This window comes from Sylvia atricapilla, chromosome 8 (genome assembly GCF_009819655.1).
Source record: "Sylvia atricapilla isolate bSylAtr1 chromosome 8, bSylAtr1.pri, whole genome shotgun sequence".
Lineage (NCBI taxonomy): Eukaryota > Metazoa > Chordata > Aves > Passeriformes > Sylviidae > Sylvia > Sylvia atricapilla.
Window position 1 is genome coordinate 8948649 of NC_089147.1, and position 20972 is coordinate 8969620.

The following is a 20972-nucleotide window of genomic DNA, read 5'->3' on the forward strand; positions in this document are numbered from 1 at the left end:
CCTCCGGTATGTTTACACCCCACAGAAGTGGGTTTTTTTTCTTTCTTCTTTTTTTTTTTGTGTTAGACAGAGCTGTCCGGCACCTGAATAAACCGAATAAATAATCCCTGGGTTTGAGATTCACTAGTAGAGAAGAAGCGGCACGGAGAAGTCGGGAGAAGCGGGTTCTAACACGGCCAGATTTATTTGAAAAGAGATGAAATTTTGCCTTGGAAATATAAACAAGCGTTCATACGGAGAGCTGGAAAGGGACTGATGAGCTACACCATCATAGAGCTGGTAAAAAAGTGCCATTGGAGAACAATGATTAATATATAGATTTATATTTAAATATTCCCGGTAGGAAAACAAAGTGCCACTGACCCCACTTCATCTAAAAATGCATCCATTTTCTTATGAACTATCTGCATTACAGCAGGAAAGCAAACAAGCTGGCAAAGGATGAGAAAAAAAAAAAAAGAACAGCTATTATAACGTGTTGCCCAATGTGTTTTCCCTCTCCCTCTCTCTCTCCCTCTCTCTCTCCCTTTTCCCCCCTGCATGTATGTCTTTATTTTTACTTGGGGTGGGGGCAGAGGTAGGCAGCTTGATGAGGGAAATAACACCAAGGGATGCAATGCTTTAGGGGCTTAGGAGTGTGCATTTATTCTCCTTACTGGGGGAACTTTGTTACAACTTCGCCCTGCTTGGCTGAAGAACGGGGCTAGCACAGCAGCCTCTCTTGCATACAATCTATTTCAACAATGTAAACAACTCCATGCCTTTAGTAAGTGGAGCTTTCATATTTAAGGTCAATATTTACAGTTTGGGCTTTTACAGGTACCCATCAACATCGGCACACACCTCTCCCTATCAGGACAGTTAATAGGCTTGCTTTCTCTGCCTGCCTCTCTCTGCTTCCCCAGCACGACCACATCAGCACTAGTATCAAATTAACTCTCTGACTTTGAAACTTATTGATCTGCTATTAAGACACCAGTGAACCTGATGAAATGAGTGCTGTAGGTGCAGTCAAGACTTCAAAGTGTCACACAGCCACATAAAACAAGCGCCTTTGATCCTAACTCCGATCTGCTGAGGGTTTAAAGCCCAATTCTCCCTAAGCTGCCCTTCTCACTCGTCATGTCTGATGTCTCACCAACCAGCGACTTGATAATGTTAATAATGCAAATTTTAGCAAATGATTTTTACAATGGCAAAATTAATTATATGAATTTATGCTTCTTTCAATGTCGATGTCTGATCTACAAAAAAAAAAAAAAAAAATTACAGTCGTAGCTATTACACTTGCAATGAAAACTGTGAGTGTGAGCACGTCCAGCTTTTAAAACTGTATTACTGCCCTTCTCCTCTCAGCTTCACAGGGTCTCATTTTACTGCTAAAACTATAATTATTTATTATAAATTAACCTTAGATTTGATTTAAGAGAGCTGAAAGAATTCTATCCAAAGTCCCCTATTGCTATGTATGCATTATTAAAGAAAAGCCACCTCCATGCTTTAGATATCCCTTTTTCTCGTTCTTTGTCACTTGCTCTCTCCCGATTTCTTTTCCATGTTCATTCTACAAATCCTTGCAGTGCAGTTGCACAGATTATTTTAAAAACATCTGCATCTCTGAAATTGCATCAACTAATAATAAGGTCTTTCTACATTTATGAATGGCAGAAATAGATTTCATGTTTAGGGATGCGAAGCTAAGGAAAAACAATTCGATCCGTGATAGTTAAAATGCATATTTTAAATACATGCACCATATTTTCCTGTAATAGATATTGATTGTTTTCATTGATAATAATATTTTATAAACATCTTTTAATTTTTCACCTGAATTTTTCAACAAGTATTCAATGTTTAAATAAACTTTTATCTGAAAACATCAATAATCTGATTTTTCAGCTGAGGCAGATTCTCAAAGAAATCTATTACCGAAGTTTCTCGACTACATTTTGGATAGAAGAATCACACAAATAGCTCAGTTATCTTACCCAGGCTATGTGTACACAGCTATCTTCCTCCTTCTCCTGAACGCTGCACTTGCAGGATTTTTCTTTTCTGCTTTTTAAAATCCAGAATTTGCTAAGATATCTTATTTAGTGCATACTGTCTTAAAGTATCTTAAATCACCTGAAAAATCCACTATCTATTAAATTTCTAAGTACTAAGATGCAGTCATTTGTGTACATTTAAGCTGAGATGTGTTGCTTGGTTCTGTGCCTGCAACTAACCAAGACAGAAAATAAGAACTCTAAATTTGTCTCTTCCTTTCTACTTTTTGAGACGCAAATATGGTAGCATCTTTGTCTGTGCAAAGTTGAAAAGGAACGACATTTTAATTGATTCCTGGGAATCAATTTAAAAAAAAAAAAATTCAATCAGTGTGTTTTCCCGATTTTACTTTAATAAATTTTGATAGTAATACCTTCTGTGGATTTTTTTTTTTAAATGTTGATACTCACTTAACCTACTTGCAATTCTAAAGAAGTCAACACTTGATTGTGACAATGTTCAAAAGAATTTCCTATGCCACAAGCGCAGTAAAAACTTTCACCAATTAGTGCGGGAAAAAAGGAGGGAAAAGCCAGAGCGCCGGTGCTCAAAGAGCCAGGCCTTGCGGCAAAGCTGTCATGTCGAGTGGATTGATCAACAGGACCGCAATTTCTAATGGCATGTTGTCATGAAAAGTCAGCCACGGGGAGCCACCTGCTTTACTCCTCCTAGACAGCTAGCGAAAGGAAGGGGAGAAAAAAAAAAAATAAAATAAAAAAAAACCACAACCCACCCCGCTCTGTACCTAGTTCTGCCAGTCCCTTTTGCTAACAATTTTGGTAAGGGTCTCCTGATTTTTATTCAATAGGAATATGTCAAATCTCCAACTGCATTATCCAGCCTCTAAGATTAGAGTAGCACAGAAGGCTGATGCTCTTTTTTGGGGGGGAGGAATGGGGGGGGGAGAGGGAAAAGAGGATGAAAAAAAATTATCTCTATCCCCCAAATGCTTCTCAGATCAGAAAATACATCCGTCACATCTCTAAACCAACAAAGTTTGTCAACGGCTTACAAGGTACATCTAAGACATTCTGCAAGTCAAGAACAACACAGAGTGTAGACCTTCTGTGCGTGGCTTTATTTCAGCACCACCCTCCTTCACCCTCGCTGAATCATGAAAGCCTGCATTTGATGTGAGGTAGTTGCTTTGTTTCAATTTAGTTTTACCTCTAAAACTTTCTGGATCGGCTCATTTATGCTAGGATCACGGCATCGTTCAGTCCTGGAAACCTCTCTTAACTGGCATGGCCAACATTTACGAATGAATTGCACAGGCAATTGTGCAAAATGCCGTGTTGAAGACAAAGATAACAGCTTCCTTGTTTTGCTGTTGGAATATTTACTCGTGCTTGATGGAACATAATTAATACTTGAAGAACTTCCACCAACTTACCATTGAATAACGGTGCCAAACAGTCTGTCTTAATCACTCTCCAGGAATGTGCTAGTGTCGTTTTAACCCATGGGTTTCCATTTCCATCACTCAAAAGACATAGAGATTTCCCTCTTCTAATACATACGGAAACTAAATACATTACTTTCCTTCTGTTATACCTCACAGAATGTACTGCAATTGCTGAAGGAATTAAAGCCTAGTTAAAAATACACTCTGACACTGCGCTGTAAGAGAAAACGGAAACATTGGACTTGGCCAGATCTGTTTGGAAATCTCTTATGATTTTTAAGCTTTATTTTAAACCTAAGCTTTTGTTGACTGTTGGAACATACATTTAGTTTTGTTTCATACCTGTTTGCTCAAGAGGATCCAAACCAAAACTGTAATGTGGACTAACAGCTAATTTCAGTGATTTTTTGGGAAACAAACCAGAAAATTTGGGGAAAAAATTTTCCAGCAACCCTTATCTATGTACAAAAGAAAAAAGTCAAATAAAAGTTAAAGAACTTTTAAGTTCATGAAACCAAACCCCACTTGGCATGCAAATCACGTACTGTAACCTTTTATCGGCGCAGCCTCTGGTCTCATCAGTCGATGAAATTCTCAGCCCGCGGCAACAGCTTAGCCGAGGGACGCAGACCAATGAGAAAATATTCATTGTGTTAGCATTTCAAATGGCGAGAAAGGAAGAAGAAGCGCTAACTGATCACTGCCCGTGGAATTAATTGGATATTCCAAGAATAATGTCTCTCACTGAAGATCCTTGGAGGCTGAACGCTAGTAGAGACCACATTTTGTGCGGCGCCTTCAAAAAGAGACCGCTTGGGGGTAGTGGACATATTAGGGTTTTAGCGCATTTCCCTAAAGGCCAGAAAATAATCAGATTCACTGAACCAAACTCAGCTAATCCATTCCATAATTATACACACAAATCCAATAAACTTTGTCACATTACTGGAAAATTAAACTATTACAGTGAAGCCTTTTGCTACTTTGAAAAAAGTTTGAATTCCCGTTTTATCCAAGAAAAAAAAAGGGGGAAAAAACCACCTCGGCGCGAGTCGGAAGTTTTGGAGGTTGCACATGCAGGCGTACACGCTCACATAGATGCACATGCACTGGAGCCCAGAGGAAGAGTAATGCTTAGCTGTAGTCTTCTGTTATGCTTAACGCCCAGGTAGGTGTCCCACAGCTTCCTTCCTTTATACGGAGGGGATTTGCGTTTCAGCTTTATTGCACATAGCCCAAGCATATGCAATGACCCTGTCCAATATTAGTACAGCTTTCCTTAAGACACATCTTAATCTAACCTTTTCAAGACTCTTTTGCTTTCAGACTCAAAACAGCATAAAAAATGAGCATTGTTGTGGAGCGCTGAGAGATTGAACCAAGGCTCTGGCTTGGTCCAAAGCAGTAGCCCTCTGGATAAACAGCTGCTTCTGCAACCAGATAAGCTCCACAGACCAAAAGGTAATAGGGGAGGGAGGAAAAGAAAGAAAGAAAGAAGAAGGAGAGGGAAAAAAAGGGAAGAGGAAAAAAAAATGAGATTAGGAACCTTCCCAAATGTTGCATCTTTCCTATCGACCGCTGGCCTAGCGTGAGGTGTCAATTTTGACTCCAAAGAGAGCACACGAATTCGCAGCGGTCCCATTATGCGGTCTCTGTGCTCATTGTAAATTCTGTCAACGAAGTCAATCTTATTAACTTCCGCACTGGTTCACACATGACATTTTCTTCAATTTTCTTGCTGACATCAAAAACATCAATTAGCAGCCCGAAAATAGGAAGGAACGAATGACAGAGCCTGATAACGTCAACTATTTGAAGCCAAGGGTAAATCTATTCTCCAGTTCTGAATGCGTTCATTACAATTGCATTTTCAAAGAAGACCTCCAAATAGCAAAGAAAATTAAATTTATCATCTAGAAATGCCTAGAAATTGTTTTTTTAATCCTATGTCTATCTCTCAATCCCAGAGTGTAATACAAAGTATCGCAATTCAGTTTTATGATAACATGCCACAACTTTAATAGAAAGTTTATAAAATATGCAGCCCTTGCCATACTTCCTATCACATAACAACTACAAGGGGTGAGAAAAAATTTGTCCAACAGATTGTAGCGTTGCCTTGTCTGCTCCATCAGTTCTCATAGGCTGGGACAGCACTTACACACACACATGCGCGCGCTCTCCCGGTACATGCACACACATCTCCCCCCCTTCCATCCATGCCTGTGAAGAATTTATGAGCTATGCAATATCCAGTGACTTTAAAACCCCAGCAAGCACTACATTACCGGCGTGCAGGGGAAAGGCGCGCACCAGAGCTGCCTCACATTTGCATTTGCCCAACTCTTTTCATGTTTCAGAGAAAACAAACCCAACTCCCTGCCCGGGAAAGCAAAGGGAAAGTCCAACCAAAGACTTGACGCAAACTGTCAAGCGCCAAGAACATGCATTCAATCAGCTGCCAGAACTTCCGCTCACTGAACTCTCGCCCTCTTTTCATTTTATTGACATTTTCAAAAATAAATACATAAAAATAACCTCCCGGTAACACAGAAACAAGACACCCGTGTCAACACAACATGGTCCATTTGCTGTGCTCAGCAACAAGTTTCAAGAGAAAGGTAAGCGTGTTTAATACGAGGCAAAAAAAGAATCGTAAAGCAATAAACCTGGTTTTGTGGTCTTTAAAGAAGCCCTGGCTTGCTTTATTTATTTATTTATTTCCTTCGCCGCTGTGCCTGCTTTGTGAGCCACCGTTTCATGCTTGTATTACATCTCCTAGGGAGTGAATAAAAGCAAGTTTAGTGGTGACCAAAGACACTCACTCGGACTTAATGCAAACAGAAAGAGCAGCTACACCCCGATAAACAGATCACATTCCTTCAGCCCATTGATTTTTTGATCTTTTGACATTTTTTAGTTCCTTCCTTGTCTTTTCCTCAATGTCACAAAAGACAAAATGTCTCAGCAATTGATGGCTGGGGTATCTATAAGCTTTCAAGCCACTTTTTTTTTTTTTTTCCCACCCAGCACTGGCTAAGAAAGCACAAAACAGAAAGCTGAGAACTGGCAAGGAGACAAATTGTAGGAACCACCTAATTTAATGGGCTCATCACATTCTCGGATTTTGGCTTTTCCACATCTGATCTTTCTGGTAAGCAGCTGGAAGGTGAAAAGGGGGAAGGAAAAAAAGGTTACATTGAACGGATTTCTGTAAATTTTTTTTGCTATGTGGAAACAAACTGGAGAAGACAGAAGGGAGGAAAACAGGAGGAGAACTCCTGGGAGGTTTGATGAGGTGCCTCTGTGTCTCTTGCAGTGTTTTCCTGCCCGCGCACAGAAGCGAACCCGATGCAGAACAAGCGTCTCAGCTCAGCCGCGCTTGGGGGGATGCTGGACATGAAACAGAGGCAACTGGAGCCTGGAAAACTTGTACAATTATTTTGGAGCAGAAAAGAAAAAATAATCTTGACACTCTGATGACTGATGGTGAATCTGCCTGCTTGTTTTTTTTCTTTTCAAAATTTCATTTTGGACATTTTACTGTTTGCCACAACACTTGCCAACGCTGATCAGAATGAAGGTGAAGCACAGCTTACATTTTACCTCCTATCATTTACAGCATACAACTGTAACCTGTGTTTAGAAGATATTTTTTTTGTTTAGACAAATGAGTTATTAGTCAGAAACCAAAACTGTTTAAAACAAAAGTGAAACAGATTGAAGCACATAATGAAACAGTCTGTATTTAGCAATGATAAGTAAAATATTAAAAAAAAAAATTGTAGGCAAACTATAAATCTTCAGAAGATAATTATGCAAAAATTCTCAGCGACTATTTGTGTTTGGTTTTGAATGCAAAACCTGTAAAAAAACAGCAGAGAAAGTGCTTCTTTTGATTTTACAAGGTATCATAAAGCAAAGAAGTGAGTGGCACAAGAAAGATGAATTATTTTACAAGCAAATCTACCAGTGTCATTCAAGGAACAGACACTTTAAGCATAGAAGGGAGTGTAAAACAGAATGAATTTGTCCTTCGACAGCTTTTTTTATGTTGTTTTGCATTTGAAATTTCTAGGAATCTGCCTTTTCAAGTCAGGGCCTGATCCTGGTAATCAACTGTAAACGGGAGAGTTTTGCTTGAGAAAGGACTTCAGAGTCTCTGACTGCATTCAATCAAGTCTGCTGAACCACAGGCAGGGAACACGGTTTTGTCTTTTTTATCAAATTCCTATGTCTGACAAGAATTCACTCATTTTTGCCAGTGATGCTCCTATTTATCTTGATGTTGAAACTGCATCCACTTGGCAGAAGAGAGATAAGGAAATTTGACTAAAAAGGATGGGAAGGGTAGGATCTGTTAAGTGTAAAATATTTTCTCCAAAATATCATGAAGCACTAAATTATTTCTCCTAAAACCTGAAATACTGCACTGCATGCCAGGGATAAGCTTCTTTTCTCCTCTTTAAATAAGTTCAAGTTTAACTCAAGGAAGCAGGTGCATATTCTGAAATATTTTTATCAGCTTAAAATATATGAAGGAGAAGAAACCTGGAAAGCAGCAAGCTCAGCTTCTGTGAAAGCACACCATAACTTTGCTGCTTATAAGAAGAGTTGATCAGTGCTCAGGTAAACCCCTGGGCTCGAAAAGAAGAAACAGATTTTACAAAACACCCCTTCTATTTTATTTTCCCTCGTCATTTCAGTCCGGAAATCCCAGCAATCATCCCTGCTATTCATGTGTTGATATTATCAGAGGTTTATAAAAAAAACATGTCTGATGAATTAAAACATGTGACTGGCCAACAGCAGCAGCCCAACTGACCACAGGTTAGCGAGGGGGATGAACTATGGTTATGTTTTTTTAAACCCCACGCTGTCCTTGGAACGGAGGCTGCATTCGGCGCCATTAGATACAGCTACGGTGCTCTTGATCTATTATTTACAAAGAAAAACCCTTCACTACTTAAGTGGCCCCTTCTACTTCAGCCTTCAATTTCAGCTGCATCAAACAACTTGGGGGGGTTGTGGGGGGGAATGAGAAGGGAGGGGGGAAAACTTGAGTTCATAATATAATTCTATGCAAGAGAAAATTATACTTGAGTAGAGAAAATAGAAAATGCCTAGAATAAGGTTTGGCATCCAAACTGCAGACCTATCAGCTTCATTCTAAAAAAATTAAAATTATAATAATCTTGGTTTTTATTAAAACTATGCAAGGTTTTAAGGAATTTACACACAGATGCACAAAACAATTTAGCTCCTCTTTAAAAAGTAAGATGAAAGACTGAATGAGAATTGCAGGACTTCTCATTGTAAAAAAATCACCATATTTCATTAAAATATAATTTTGCATTAAATTCTGTAATTATCAAGACTATTCTTTAAGTCATACTGCATTCAATCTAATTAGAAAGCTTAGATCTCACCTTTGTACTGAACTTTCAACTCTCTGATGCCAATTAGAAACTATTTTAAATGAATTTCCCAATTAAACTGACTCCTGTGATCAATTCTGACAGAAGATAAAACCCAGAATTTTCAGGGAGGAGAAAAAAAAGGAGAAAAAGAGAGCATAGAGATGTACAGCCTATCTGTATTTCTGAAAATATTTTGAATGGTTTTTTGCATCCTTATTATGATGAATATCTCATCTCCTGTCCCTGAAACATCCTCTCAGAAACAGCTTATATCAAAAGTGTTTAAACTGCAATTAGTATTGTTGCATTATTCAGCACGTTTCCATTTGCAATAAATACCTTGTTTTATTATACTTTATATTTGGTTCTCATGTTATAAACTATCACATTAGATGAATTATAAATGTAAACTGTTAACAGTTTAGATCCTTTTAAATTGTTATCAATTTCAGGCTTTTGACAGCTTAAATGAAATTCTGTAAACATACCTCCTCTCCTCTAGAAAACTGTTTCTATAAAGCCAAGAGCCACCTTACAATTAATAAATGGCTGCATTCTCCTTTTGTGGAGAACAAAATTAACTGAAGTTTCCCATATAAAAGACCATATAATTAACATTAGTAAAATGTGGCGAGATGATTCCGACAGCCTAATTATATCAATGAGTCATCTCAACTCTGCTGTTTGTATCAATCCAATTTATCTTCATTTCAATCAGAGCAGCCTGACGGATAGGTATCATTAGAGGTGACAAAGCCTCATGCTGCAGAAAAGCACAGGACAAGGCGATATCCCAGATAAGGCAGCCCCAGAGCTGGAAATGACTCCTTGTATACACATCATTGCCTTCACTAAGGGTGTCTACAAGTTATCATTAGGCACATTCATTGTTAAAGACTAACCAGGTCAGTGTTTCTGATCAGGTTGCAAATTAGACCAATTGAAGTGTTCTTAACCTACAGACTGGTGTCAGTAAGGACCTAACGGTGCTGAAGCTACATAGTAATGTGCACGAGCACACACCACCATTACTGCACATTTCATGCTGAACACAAACAGATTTAAGCAAAACGATCGGGGAGGGATGTGTATAGAGAACACAGATTACACAGGCAACATAATGCTGTTGTTTTAGTGTAATTTTGATGCAAAACAATTGTTCATCGGCAAACGTATTAATCAAAAGTGCAGACTTGGGCAATGAGAGCATTAGAGGTGCAGATAAACATGTCATTATAAAGCCAAGGAACGAACATGCATTTCTATTTCAAATTATAATCCTGCTGGCTTTCCACATAATAGTTAAATAATAGTTTTCAGAAATACAAATGATGGCTAAATGAGGGGTTTAAAGTCTGATCTAGCACTAGCATTATACTTGGCTGAAAAAGCTGATGTTGGGAGGGAGGGGGGAAGAGTAAAATCGTTTCACTTTCCACACTTACATTTACTGTTTTTTCCTCCATTCTATTCCCTGCATGAATTCTAGCAGTGAGGGCTGCATCCTCCCTGCTCCTGTCAGTGGGGCATAGCACACTAGTAGAACCAAACCCATGGAGCACCATCATAGAGAAAATACCTGCATGAAGTTAGGCTTTTGTTTTTCATGTAATAAACCAGCATGCAAGGCATTCATCTGAAGCATGTAAGCTATCAGTGCTTCCCTGTTTGACTGCTATGTGTTGGATAAAATGGGCATTGTTTTTGATGGGCTATTAAAGGATTTTTATTTAGAGAATTCCTTCCAAATTGGATATAGACAGATAAAACAGTTAATAGGTATAGGGTTAAAAGTTGAAGGATACAGCCAAAATAATCAAAAACACACAAGAAAAAAAAAAAACATACAAAATGCACAAGGTTGTGCAATATAACAATTCACTCAGCAAGTTAGGTATACGAATTTAGGAGTTTGGTGTTACTTAAAAAAAAAAAAAAATACACCCCCATCAGCAAACAAGAGAGATCTCCACACCAGTGCCAATCATATATTTTCTAATCACTGCACAGAAGTAGAGATGACATACAAAGAGCATGTCTATTAATCAATATGCAAAGAATACATTTTCTCAAGAGTATGTATTTATGGTTATAAGTTAAGATGATTATGCAGCATGAATTTCTGAGCTGAGAAACTCTTTATCAGCTAACAAACGGGAGGCAAACCTCAATTTAGAGCCATGTGCAGTTATGTCCTTAAAGGCTACTTAAAGAATTCAAGTAGAATTAAGCTGAAATGACTGACAGAGTGGAGAGGACATGGGACATTGCATGACAAGCAGTGACCAGCTGGAGCATTTCAGGTCAGCTGATAAGCAAATGGTATAAATTGTCTGACCTGGGTCATTACAACAGATAAATGCAAGGAAATAATAACCTTGTACATGTATTCAAAGCTGTCCTGGGGTTACTCACCCCCTGGGTTGGTCTCTATTGAGTGGACAAGGACTACACCAAACAGCCCAGCACAACCCACAGGAGGAGCCCCTCAGCTGAGATCCAAGCCCTCAAGCTGGTGAGTTTGGACTGTGCTGGATCACATCAGATTTGGAGACATCAAGAAGGGTTTCTAGTACTCATTCCACACTCCAAAACTGATGAGTAATACCAATTTTTCCCTCTACAACACTCTCTTTGTATGAGCACACTTGCTGCAAGTTTAAAAAAATGGAACAACCACAGCTCCAAGTAAAACACAGAACAGAAGAAGAAGGAAATTAGAAAGTGTCTTGTTAATTAAAAAAATAATTAAGTAAAAGCTTTTCAGACAACCTGACTCAAATTCTGAATGAGCTGCTTCACAGTTGAGAGAGTCCAAGCCAGAGGACAGTTACAAGCTCAAAACAAGTGCTATTACAGACTACTATCTAGACATGGGCCAAACAAAACAAGGCTTTGAAGATCTCCAGACAATGCTCTGGACAGTAACTCGATCCAAATTTTACCACTTGTCCTCATCTCAAATTCAACTCAAAACCAGAAAAACCTGGATGCTTTAACATGCACTTCTACTTCTTTTATTCAGAATACAACAAGCACAAATACACACAAGCCAAAATAAACCAATGAGCCAGGATCTTGAAAAGTAACCTGAAAAGTGAAATAAAGATTGGGACAGTTCTTTTTTGAAGCAATTCTCCAGAAAAGGATTACACACACACGTGCTGGATTACCTATCTGCAAGGCTGTGTGTGCTGTCAATTGCTATTACATACCTGCACACGCAGCAGCAAATGTCAGTGGCTCTTACATAACATAACTTAAAACTTATTTCAGCCTTATTTTTCATGTGTTCACAACCTGGCCTCTAACTTTGGGTCTGGGGTGAAGTATAGCTGTGCAGCATGTGTTTCTAGAAATACTCAATTATTATTAAAAATCTTGAAATAAATTTAAATGAATGTGTCTGTCGCTTTTCAGAGAAACTGGCACTCTCCGTGGTGAGATGAGGCTCTCAAAGTGTTCAGAAAACTGGCATAACCTGGATTACAGCCCTTTTTCTAGGGAGAAAAGAGGCAGTAGCACTCCCATGCATCATACTCAAGTACTGAGCTGGATGGACTCAGTAAAGACACAGTTCTTGGCATTTCTGCTGCTGCTGTTTCTACACACAGGAAGCATGGAGGCACTCTAGAGGTAGAAGTTATCCAACAGCAAAGGCTCTACATGGCAATTCTCCTTGAGAGGGTGGCACTGCCAAAGGTCCTTCCTTCCTCCTAAGCCATCCTCTTGAGGTGAGAATTTTCTCATCTTAAAGAAACTCCTCTTCACAACACTTCTGCCAGACAGGGAAGCCCACTATCCCCCAAAGCACAGAAAGGACACAATATGGGGAAGACCATGTAATTTACCTCATTTGGCCATCATCAGTGGGGCAGGATCCTAAACCCACATCTGGAGCTAACCTCCCAGGAGCCATTCTGTGAAAGTAATTATGTGTCTGACCTCAAACAAATAGTAGGAACTCACTGTTTAAAAATTCATTCCTTCTCTCCTTCTCTTATCATGGAAATAACAAGGTATAACGAGACTCAGCCATGGGCAGCTGAATGCAGTTATTTCTGCAGAGGGATAAAGCTTTGAACCTTAACTGATGTGTAATAGTTAAATATGATCACAACCCCAATCCCTATCCCAGAACAACCTCATGTCCTCTTTCTTCCTATCTCCTCACTCCCCCAAAAGTCCAATTGTTCTGAGGGGATAGAGATTAATGATATTCATACTCGAATAACAGCTACAGGGAAAAAGCAAGCAAATCTATTACAGGACCCAAATTACAGTAGTAAGAAAATACATCGTGCTGTGATGTAGAGATATAAATGAATTAATCCTGACATCTGTTTCTTTTGCAGAGGAATTAGTCATAGTTTGAAGCTGACCTTGCAAGAAGCATGCAAGGTGAACAACTAAAAATGAGTAGTGGTGCCCTCCCATGTTATGGAGATAATACTCTTCAACCTTCCAAATCACACTACGGGGTGTTCACCAAAGGTCACCCCACTTTGTACACTGAAACTAAGAGCTACTGGACAGTCTGTGCATTTGATCCAGCACAGACCATGCAAAGGTCAGACAGGTACCCTGAGTCCCAGCTCAGCTACAGCCTGTAGCAGCAGCACAGTAGATTGTCAGACAGTCAGTTTCTCTAAATTTTGATCTTTTTTTTTTTTTTTTTTCTTGAGCTTAGAAGTATGTTTTATCTACAACTGCAACAACGTGTGAGAGATTACCATCACAAAAGCTATTTTCATCTGGTCAGGTGGCTTTTTTTCACAACACATCATGGTGCTTCCTGGCATTAAGACACTTGTCAAATCATCTTTGTGGCATATTTCCAGACTTAAAAACCAAATCTTCATGCACAAGTTTGGGCCAACAGTTAAAAGGCAAACAAAGCCAGTGATCCTAGCAGGTTACAATGCTCTTGCCATATGCTTCACTTCAGGCTCACATTTTCTGCAAGACGTGAACTAGTGTCAGTAAGCTAGAGCTGCTGATTGCATGCTAAGATTAATAAAAGTATCGAGGAACTTTGTGCCTCCACAGTGTTTCACTAATATTTTTAAAGAAAATACATTAGCATGGAAGGAAATGTGGTTCCTGCATTAACAGAAGAGCTATTTTTCAGAACGACTTAAGAATCAGACACACATTGCATGCTTGAAAAATAAACCCACGCTCAATAGGCTTTTTTTAGCGAGCCCCAATGTCTTAAAAGGACAAAAGAAATCCTGGTTTTAATGAACTCCCTAAGTAAGTTTTTACATAATATATTTTTAAAAGTGAATAAACCTGTTTTAACGTGATAGCTTCCGTGGGGCTCAAGAGACATTCTAGCCTATTGTGTCTGCGGATTAACTCTATTCACCAAGGAAGAGGATACCAACATGTTCTATTATGCCCAACAACTGCAGAGATCTGCACAAATGAATGCTGTGCTTACACGTGTGTGCTGAATCATCAAATGCCCTTTCTGCAAGAACCTCTATCTCTGACTTCCAGCCTTGGCTGTGCAAGTTACCCAAGGCCTGGCTGCTGTGAAAGGGGAGTCACCTCAGTGGAGACTCCTTGCTCAAAGGGTGCCCACAGCCCCTGGGCTCTGCTGGAGGAAACAACCACAGGGCAGGACACAAACCACGCTGCTGCCTGCCCTGCACCTCCAACAGATGTTAGGAAACCTAGAGCACTGGCATCCAACATGACCTGCCACACCCTCCCAACCTCTTACAGCCTAGAAACAGGGGGAAGCCCCTTCTCCCTGGAGCGGGATGGGAGCCCTCCAGCAGATCCACAGGGAAGAGGGCAGTCAGCAGCAATGCTTTAAGGAGCCCAATACAGATGCACTGGATGATCTACACGGCAGCCCAGCACTTGCCTGACAGCTCTACTTTTGGTTAAACTGCATTTTTTGGTTTGCAAATGTGGGAAGTGGGAATACTTCAGGTGAAACCTGGCCCCAACTAAGAATGAGACGCCTTGCAACCCATTTTCCCTGAGGGCAGCATTTTGCACACTTTTTTTAAGTCAACACCAGGCAGAACACTAAGTAAAGTATTCCTCTTTGCATTTCACAGAAGAAGGTATTCAAATACTGGAGGCTATCAAAAAGGAGAAAAACTTCATTTTCGTGTGACTTCACTAACAGACTGAATTTAAAAACAATTAGAAACCCTGGAAAAGCGAAATTAAATTTAAAAAATCCTAGCATATGAAGAGATTATTAGGCTCATACTATACATGGCAGAATTGCCTCAGCCTGAGATTTTGTCAACAGTTCTTGATATTTGGCTTGATTAGCTTCTGGGCTTCACCTTCTGCTTCCTTGGTGAGAGCGAAAGAAAGTATTTTATTTTTTTACAGATGGAGTTTTAAGAGGAAGCTGTTGATTTCAATCAGTCTTAAGACCTTTACCCTGTAATATGGTCCTCAACGCAAAGCCTTGTGTCCTTCTATTTACGTAACAGACTCCCATGCTATGGGGCCCCACAGAAGGCTCAAATATCCACAAAGAAAATACCTACGAATGACTCTTCCTACAGCTGATCTGGTAGAAATCCCTCCACCTGCAAAGACACGCTTTTGTGCGCTGTCTCGCTCTGAGATGGGCTGTGTGAAACCACAAAAATGCAGCTCCAACGGCACAAGCTCCATCTGCACTATGGAGACTATTAAGGCTAATCCAGCATTCCTAGACTGTGGTGCGAGACATTCCCAGTATAGACCTGCTCCAGCAGCACTCTGCCAGTGAGTTAAGTACTCTAAAACCATAACTGGGCTCATATTTCTCCCGGCAGCCGCGCCAGGTCAGGCGATCCCGGCTGCTCTCCCGTGTCTTGCCCTCGCCTCATCTTGGCCGTGCAGCTGGTGGCCAACACACACGGTGAGCTGGACACTGGGACTGACCCCAGGCAGAGCCATCAGCCTGAGTGCTTTAAGAATGGTTATTTTTAACTCAGAGCCTTTCTCTGATTTGGTCTCCCAACTCTGGCAGCACAGACGAGAGCACGGTTTATAACCCACTCGAGTGGGTCCAACCATGGGCAACAGCCCAGGTCTATGGGTCTCTATGGTTTACACCACAACTCATCTGATCCCACAGTGAAACAGTTTGGGATGCTAAATCCACACACTGAGGTTTAAAAAAAAAAAAAAAAAAAACGATAATGAAGACAAAAAGAAGTCCTCCTCTGCCAAGTTATCTGTCACTACAGCTTTCCAAGTTAGCTAACGGGAGTCAAAAACGCCAGCACTGGGTAGGGAGAAATGCAGCAGAGCCACAGTGAGGCCATTCCCTTCAGCTGCTTCAGCCTGATGCTGTATCAGCCAGAGTGCAAAACTGTATCCCAGAGACAATCTGCATGGGGGGGTGACTGCTGAGGCTGGCATGGGCACTGAAAGAAAAGCTTGTCAAACTATACCCTTGGAGCACGCACAATTTAAACTGGAGAAAGCAAGCTTTAGCCAGCATGGCTTCATAACGTTTTGCCCTCCAGTGAGCAAAATCAACCATATCATCAAAAGCACAGTTTTGCTGGCATAATTGCATTTATGGAATCACCAGGGATTTTGCCTGAACAGCTACAGCAGTGTGGGGAAAAAAAACCCTAAACCAAACACATACTTCATCAATATCCTTGACCAATGTAGCTGTGTTGGCAAAACTCTTCAGAGCAGATCTGGCCTGTATTACTATCACAACTCGTATCAGAAAAAGTATTTTTCTTTTGCTTAGTTTAATCTCTGCAGTTCATGCAGTAAAAACCAACTTATTTTCACTTCTGCTTGTATTCAATCCTCATTTTTTACAGGTTTGCAGACCTGACAGATTTCAAATACTGCATGGGGGAGTTTAAAACCAAATTCCCTTCCCCTTGAATGGGCTTTGTAGAGACAATTGTTCATAAAAAGGAGACGGAATCTTGCCTGTGAAAAACTTTTGCTAGTAACAGGAATTCTCTTTACTAAGTAAGCAGTCAGGTTTCTATAACCAATATATAGGTAGAGGTAGCTGCTGGCTAGCAAAGGTGTACCTACAGCCATACATGAGCACCCCAAGTTAGTCCCCCACAATTAGTAACTCTGTCTCCCAGTCAATGGTGATTGGCAGACTCCTGCCAGGACGATAAAAATAGACATAAAATTTTAAAATCATCTCTTCAGGTGTTACTGAGCATTGGGAGAGACAAATCACAGGTGGTGGGCTGCAAGTTGAGGAATGAACAGAAGTAAATGTGTGAGGAAGATGTCTCTCACAAGAACAAGCACAGGAGGCCACTAGCTGGACCACAGACACGTGTTGTCACCTGGAGGGACACACTGGGTGACCAAGACTGTGTCATGCCCTCACACTAAAATTCAAATTTATTGCTCCTGCAAGCTTCTTCCTTTATGGCTGCTGCTGAAGAGATGGAGCACGCTCAGCCTGTGGTTGCTGAGCCCCTCCACATCCCTCAGTCTGGAAAACAGGAGTGTCAGTGTGCCCACAGTGACACCACAGCAGCCTCCTCACTGCTCTGCCAGCATCCACACACCCCTGAGGAGCTGCTCCAGCCCTCCCTGCCTGCCCCAGGATCGTGGAGGCTCCAGAGTTTCTGGGTTCAGTGAGTTCTTTGGTGTCTTTTGGCTGGCAAAGGACAGAGTCCCATGGCTGCCTCGGTCCCACACAGGGGCACCAGCCCTGCAGCCCCTCCAGCTGCCATCTAAAGGGCAAACTTTGGAAAACACTCTGTCCAGAAACAACTGCAGCATCTCGCTCCCTTGAACCTTTTGTGCCTTTCTTTGTCCTAGTTATTGGGGGAATTCGCATGAGAGGAGCAACTCTGTTTCCTAAACGTGAACTGCAAGTTTGAAAACCAGAGGCCTTGAAAGAGCTAAAATGGGCAATAGAAAATGAATGCAGGTTTTAAGCTTATCTCTCTGTAATTTTACAACTGCAAAATGTTAAGGAAGAACTCCCTTTCTGCTCTGCAGCTGGCAAATCTGGAGTTAAGGGCAAGACAGCTTGATGTGTGGTGCTTTTTTTCCCTTGTTTTTTTTTTCCCCACCTGTTTTTTAATCACTTCTCTGTTGCAGAGGAGCCTGAATTCAGAGTGTGGTGGGTACGTCTACAAAGCATAGTCTCCATTTACTAGTATGGGGGGGAAAGGAGAGAAAGGGATTCTGTTAGGTTTCTTGAAAGCACCTGTGGTTTACCAAGCAACTCAAATAATATTAGTTAAACACCTTGTACAGCAGAGAACATCAGCACTTAATACCTCCAGCAATTCACTCTGGGTTAATTTAAGAGATTGTCACTTTTACCCCTCTCCTGGGGGCTGATACCTTCCCTGAGATGACAACATCTGCCCGTGTATGAACTGCAGCACTCTGCTCCCCAGCACACTGACAGTGGTTTAAGGTCACCACCAGAGATAGCACCCATCCTGCTCCACATCCTCTCCTGCCTGATGGAGGGCAGGGCAGGCAGTGCCAGCTCCTGGGTCAAGGCCCCGAAACTCATGGTTTGCACTCTCTGCGGTGTCTGCAAATTACAAGATTATGTATCCTTCCTGGCTGTAAGCTGCCAGCCATTTGGGGCTTTCTGTGAGTTAGCCCAGTAGCTTTGTTTAAATGCTCTCCACAAGACCATCCTACAGATCTGCAGCAAGAGCTACTACATCAACTACAGGCACCAGGCCTTGGTATTTATCTAAACAATAAATGATGGTGGCTCCAAACTATTGGAAGAACATAATGACTCCGAATGGCCGTTTTTGGCCATTTGCCAACTCTGCATCTCAGATATGGAGACAGCTGTTGTAATGGGAGAGCAGGGTGGTACTGGGGTGACATCCACTGGCACTGCAGAGCAGGATGGGCTCAGGGGTCCCCACAAGCATGGACTGCCCCTCATGCCTCTGTCCTGAGCTGCTCTAATAAAAACCAGGCACAATTTTCACCCACATTGTGACTGTTCCATGCAGAACTAACACAGCAGCTCTCAAGCACTGCAGTACCAGACTCCACTTCAGTGAAGATGGACTCAGTCAGTACTTTGTCCCCTCCACACCTCCTTCCTAATGCAATGCCATCTTTCAACACTGTGACTGAGGACAAGCCTTGTGAACAACTTAAAACCTTCCCAAGGCCCTGTTTGGATGATAGATGTTTTCCTAACATGAGGAGCTAATCCAGAAGAAGATATATCACCTACAGCTGGAGGAAGATGGCCACAGCCAGCCCTCGTGCCCAGTCAGGGAGCTCTCCAGGGGCAGCACTTCTGGGAAGCATTCCTTCAGCCCAGACTCTGCTAACAGTGGTTTCTCTCCCTGCTGTGCATCTCTCTTGTGGCCACACAGGCAAAGCCAAGACACAGTCCAGTCTTGGCTCCTTTTATTTCTGCTCTCTTGGCACCTTCGTGCTGGCTGGGCACTACCAGCAGGGGAGTTTTCTTTCAAGGCACCATCACAGCAGCCCAAGCATCCCAGAATAGCTGCACAGATGACATCCTGACTCAGCCCAGATGGATGTGTGCAGGAGAACTGACAATCAAAGCTGATGCAGAAATATAAGAAGTCTGAAGAAAAATATTCCAGACTGCTACAGCTTGCTTTCCGGAGTGTAAATACATGTTTAATGCATCTTTGGACTTGCCAGGAAGGCTGCAAAGGAGATGTCAATGATCCTGGTCTAAAAAATCTTGGTGGTAGAGACAGAGTTGTGCTCTCGGCATGCTCACCAGAAGCTGGTAACAGAATTGAGGGGATTCAAAATCTCATCAAATATTAGCATCTACCCACCCCAGCACATGCAGAACTGGATTACAGCTGCAAGAACAGATTCTTACAGCTGACACCCCAGCAGGGTGGGGTGTTTTGCCATACCTGATGCTGCTGTCACCGCCACCACGTCCTTTTACTACACACACAGAGCAGGATACAGCAGCATGGTCCAGTAGGGATGACTCCTTCCTCCCCTCACTGTCTTCTCCATCTCTCCCTCCACTAGTGGCAGGAGGCACAGATGGAGAGGAGTGTCACCAGTATGATGCTGACTTCTGGTTTTGGGGCTAGCCCATGGGAGTCTCACAGGACCCTGCAGCTTGCAGCAAAAGGGCACCTCTCCAGTCACAGGCCTTGCCCACCGGAAGGTAAATTTTGAAAAAGAAACCTCAATATTAAAACCCACCTCAAAAAAATCACTAACTGAATGAACCATCCCAACAAAGCCAAAATCAAATCATTAAGCAAGGCCCTTCCCCAGATAATGGAACTGTGGACAGAGGAAATTCTTCAACTCACCACTGATCTGCAGAGGAGGAAGTGACCTCTGTAGACATTAGATACATTGATGAAGTTAATCCAGCAGACAGTGTCACTATTCACAGAAAAGCTACCATTAAGCACGATGAAGACTATTCCCATTTGTAATTTCTACCACCCTGAAAGGATTTATGCACAAACACCTTTCAAACACTGGTACTGGACCTACTTAACCTGAAGAGCCATAAGCCAAATAGCTAGCTAAGAGGACACTAACCCAAGAATTCAATTATGCATAGAAAAATATGGTCAGTAGCTGTCCTGAATAGTGAACTGAGACCTACCAGGACAGTGTTTCTATGCCCCCAACTCTGCCACTACCTTAGCTCTAGGACATGAAGCTATTTTAATACTTTACAACCTCTTCTACAAGCCTACTCAAGATGCTCAATGTCAGAAGTCTTATTGAGTGGAAGGAAAGGAAAACCTTTTACCTACCAAAACTTTGCACCAATACTGTACTCAAACCCAAGTTTCAATCCCAATCCTAACATATACTGAAATGCAAGACCTATGAGTGCCAAGAGACCACTGTACAACACTGCCCAGGCTTTTCACTGAAGCTCAGAGCCTATTCTAGGGCCAGGGTAGAAAGAGGAATTATTCTGAGAGGACTGCTCCATGCACACTGATCCCCCAACATAATGCAGGAAAATGCACCCAGGATCACTCTGTCTATCAGAAAGTAAGCTAAAACAATATCTGATTATTAAAAATGGTCAATATAGTGCTGCAGCAGCATTTTTAATTTGTTGTAAGTATCTTCAGAAACTTAAAACCTTAGGACAGCAGCTA

The 20972-nt window shown here is 41.4% G+C and overlaps 1 protein-coding gene across 11 annotated transcripts in view; it reads right to left on the bottom strand.

The window, feature by feature from the left end:
* The window catches only part of TCF7L2 (transcription factor 7 like 2), a 174155-nt gene that overhangs the window by 42854 nt on the left and 110329 nt on the right, over positions 1-20972 (bottom strand). The window lies entirely within an intron of this gene.